The sequence below is a fragment of the Phocoena phocoena genome, chromosome 3, assembly GCF_963924675.1.
Source record: "Phocoena phocoena chromosome 3, mPhoPho1.1, whole genome shotgun sequence".
NCBI lineage: Eukaryota > Metazoa > Chordata > Mammalia > Artiodactyla > Phocoenidae > Phocoena > Phocoena phocoena.
In genome coordinates, this window is record NC_089221.1 from 151,740,832 (window position 1) to 151,745,784 (window position 4,953).

Here is a 4,953-nt window from a genome sequence, read left to right on the forward strand (position 1 = left end):
ACAAACAGCATCCAAATTGGAAAGGAAGAAGTTAAATCATCTCTGTTCACAGACAACATGATCTTATATGTAGAAAAGCTGAAAGATTCCACAAGAAAACTAGTAAACAAAACAAGTAAATGAACTCAACAAAGGTGCAGGATACAAAATCAACACACAAAAATCAGTTACATTTCAATAAATTAACAATCACATTCTGAAAAGGAAATTTTAAAAACAATTCCATTTATAATTGCATTAAGAAGAGTAAAATACATAGGAATAAACTTAACCAAGGAGGCAAAAGACTGGTACACTGAAAACTATTAAATATTGCTCAAAGAAACAAAAGAAGGCATTAAAAAATGTAAAGATATCCCACACTCATGGATTAGAAGACTTAACATTGTTAAGAATACTACCAATGGTGATTTGTAGATTCAATGCTTCTCTATCAAAATCCCAAAGACTTTTTTATAGAAACAGAAAAATCCACCCTAAAATCCATATAGAATCTCAAGGAGCTCCAAATAGTCAAAACAATCTTGAAAAGGAAGAACAAGGTGGAGAATTCACACTTCCTGATTTAAAAACTTACTACAAATATAAATTAATCAAAACAGTGTGGTACTGACATAAAGACAGACATATAGACCAATGGAATAGAGAGTCCAGAAATAAATCCTCATATATATGGTCAAATAATCTTTGACAAGTGTGCCAAGATCATTCAGTGGGGAAAAAACAGTCTTTTCAACAAAAAAATGGTAAAATTGGATAGCCACATTAAAAAAAAAAAAGGAAGAAACTCTTAGAAGAAAACATAGAGGGAAAGCTTAAGGACATTGGATTTGGCAATGATTTCTTGGATATAATACCAAAAGCACAGGCAACAAAAGTAAAAATAGGTAAACTGAATGACACCAAAAGTTAAAAATTCTGTACATCAAAGGACACAATCAGCAGACTGAAAGGCAACCTACAGAATGGGAGGAAATGTTTGTAAATCATATATATTATAAGACATTAATATCCGGAATATATATAAAGAACTCCTACATGTCAGCAACAAAAAATAAAACAACCCATTTTAGTGTTTGTTTCAGCAGCACGTATACTAAAATTGGAACGATACAGAGAAGACTAGCATGGTCCCTGTGCAAGGCTGTATGCAAATTTGTGAAGCTTTCCATATTTTTGGCAGAACACTCTTTGACATAAATCACAGCAAGATCTTTTTTGACCAACTTCCTAGAGGAATGGGAATAAAAACAAAAATTAAAAAATAGGACCTAATTAAACTTAAAAGCTATTCCACAGCAAAGGAAACCATAAACAAGATGAAAAGACAACCCTCAGAATGGGAGAAAGTATTTGCAAATGAAACAACTGACAAAGGATTAATCTCCAAAATATACAAACAGCTCATGCAGCTCAATATCAAAAAACTAAACAACCCAATCAACAAATGGGCAGAAGACCTAAATAGACACTTCTCCAAAGAAGACATACAGATGACCAACATGAAAAGATGCTCAACATCACTAGTTAATAGAGAAATGCAAATCAAAACTACAATGAGGTATCACCTCACACCAGTCAGAATGGCCACCATCAAAAAATCTACAAACAATAAATGCTGGAGAGGGTGTGAAGCAAAAGGAACCCTCATGCATTGTTGGTGAGAATGTAAATTGATACAGCCACTATGAAGAACAGTATGGAGGTTCCTTAAAAAACTAAAAATAGAACTACCATATGACCCAGCAATCCCACTACTGGTCATATACCCAGAGAAAGCCATAATTCAAAAAGACACATGCATTCCAATGTTCATTGCAGCACTATTTATGATAGCCAGGACATGGAAGCAAACTAAATGTCCATCAACAGAGGAATGGATAAAGAAGATATGGTACATATATACAATGGAATATTACTCAGCCATGAAAAGGAAAGAAATTGGGTCATTTGGAGAGACATGATTGACCTAGAGACTGTCATACAGAGTGATGTAAGTCAGAAAGAGAAAAACAAATATCATATATTAACACATATAGGCGGAAACTGAAAAAATTGATATAGAAGATCTTATTTACAAAGCAGAAATAGACATAGAGAACAAATGTATGGCTACCAAGAGGGAAGGGGGGGTGGGATGAATTGGGAGATTGGGACTGATATATATACACTATTGATACTATGTATAAAATAGATAACTATTAAGAACCTACTGTATAGCACAGGGAACTCTACTCAGTGCTCTGTAGTGATCTACATGAGAAGGAAATCCAAAAAAGAAGGGATATATGTATACGTATAGCTGATTCACTTTGTTGTGCAGGGTAAACTAGCACAATATTGTAAAGCAGCTGTACTCCAGTTAAAAAAAAAAAAACCATTTTAAAAATGAACAAACAACTTTGTTTTGGACTGAATGGTGTCCTCTCAAAATTCATATGTGAAGCCCTAAACTCCAATGTGATTATATTCGAAAATGGAAATAATTCAGGTTAAATGAGGTCATAAGGTGGAGCGTTGATCCAATACAACTGGTATCATAAGAAAAGGACACACACAGAGGAAAAGCCATGTGAGGACACAGTGAGAAGGTGACTGTATACAAGTCAAGAAGAGAGTCCTCACCAGAAACTAAATTTTCCAGCACCTTGATCTTAGACTTCCAGCCTCCAGAACTGTGAGAAAATAAATTTCTGTTGTTTAAGCCACCCAGTCTGTGGTATCTTGTTATCGTGGTCTGAGCATACTAAAATAGTTGACATTTGAACAACACAGGCTTGAAGTGTATAGGTCCACTTATACAGATTTTTTTTTCAATAGTAAATACTACAGTACTACATGATCCACAGTTGGTTGAATCTGAGGACAGGAGGAACTGTATCCTTAAATAGACATTTCTTCAAAGACGATATACAAATGGCCAATGAGCACATGAAAAGATGTTCAATATCACTAATCAGTAGGGAAATGAAAATTAAAACCACAATGAGATACCACCTCATACCTCTTAGGATGACTACTATAAAAAAAATAGAAAGTTACAAATGTTGGTGAGAATATGGAGAATTGTGTACTGTTGGTGGGAGTATAAAGTGGTATAGTTGCTATGGAAAGCAGCATTGTGGTTTCTAAAAAATTAAAAATAGAACTACCATATGATCCAGCAATTTCACTTCTGGGTATATACCCAAAAAAATTGAAAGCAGTGTCTCGAGGAGATATTTGTGTACTCGTGTTCACAGTAACATCATGTGCAATAGCCAAAAGGTGGGAACAACCCAAGTGTCCATTGACAGATGAATGGATAAAGAAAATGTACTGTAGACATAAAATGGAATATTATTTTGTCTTAAATAGGAGAGAAATTCTGACACTTGCTACAACATGATGAACCTAGAGGACATTATGCTAAATGAAATAAGCCAGTCACAAAAGGACAAATAGTGTATGATTCTACTTATATGGGGAGCTTAGAGTAGTCAAATTCATAGAGATGGGAAGTAGAACAATGGTTACCAGGGGGTGGGAGAAGGGGAGAACAAAGAGTTATTTTTTAACAAATATCGAGTTTATGTTTGGCAACATATAAATAGTTCTGGAGATCTGTTGCACAACGATGTGAATGTCCTTAACATTACTGTACTATACACTTAAAAATAGTTCAGATGGCAAATTTTATGTTATATATTTTACTACAATTAAAAATTTTAACTTAAATACAAATTTTGAAAAAAATATATAAAACAACAGTTTTTAAGGCACTGGATATCAGGCGACAAAGGACAGTGATTTCTGAGAGACGAAATAAACAAGATGAGCCCTATGAGTGTCCCAGCTTATTGTATTTTGAATTGAGAGAGACTCCAGACCATGGCACAGGGAGGGGTAATTAAAGCCAACCCCAGCTAACTCTCTGAGTTGAGGAGATAGAACTATCAGTCCAGGGAGACCAAAGCAGCTAGAGCTGCTAGACTAAAGTATCAGAGAAGAGAGAGCTTCCCAGAGAAAGAACACCACAAATATGCAGAGGATCCCCCTCAAGTACACAACAGAGTAGTGATCAGCTCATACATAAAAGGAAAATACCTGCTCCTGTGGAAAGAACCATTTAAAATGATGGGAATGAACAGGGCCTGGCAATCATGAAAGGCTGGGAACAATGCCTCTTGCCTAAATATTATTCACATGGAGCATTAGGTAGACCAATCATAATGGTCTTCCCTCAGTTATCGAGAACAACTCATCCTAGATTAAGCATTGCTGTAGACCTTCCTAATAAATGATAAAAGCAAGAACCAAAAAGATCAAGCTGTTTCTGAGTAAGTTAACTGCATTCCATATCAAAGATTAAGAAGATTTATAGGTATACAAAAATATCCTGCACCCAACATGCAAAGAGGCAGGAAAACACAAACCATAATGAGGAGAACAGTTAATATATCAAAGCTGACCAAGAACTGACACTAACGCAAAGAAATACATTAAAAGTTATATAAAAGAATACATAAAAGTATTAGCAAAGAAATACAATAAAAGTTATTACAACTGTACTTCACATTTCAAAAAGTAGAGATACAGAAGATATAAAAAATACATAAGTCAAACTTCTAGAAATAAAAATTACAGTGTTTGAGATTTTAAATACACACAGGATAGGATTAACAGCAAATAAAATATTTCAGAAGAAAAGATTAGTAAACTTGAAGACATTGCAATAGAAACTACTCAAAAGAAAACACAGAAAGAAAAGGGGGAAAAAATTAAGAGTATCAGCAAATCTGTGCCCACAAATCTGATAACCCAGATGAAATGCACCAATTCCTTGAAAGACACAATCAACCTTAACTCACTCAAACAGAAGTAGATAAACTGAATAGGTCCAGAGGGCTAATATGCATATAATTTATGTCACCAAAGGACTGGAGGGTGAGAGGAAATAGAAAAAAATTTTTG

General features: G+C 34.5%; 1 non-coding gene across 1 annotated transcript; it reads left to right on the top strand.

The window, feature by feature from the left end:
* Positions 1–1,072: 1,072 nt before the first annotated feature.
* LOC136121720 (U6 spliceosomal RNA) lies at positions 1,073–1,178 on the top strand. The gene has a single exon (XR_010655743.1). It is a non-coding gene; the product is annotated as a U6 spliceosomal RNA (small nuclear RNA).
* Positions 1,179–4,953: the final 3,775 nt, after the last annotated feature.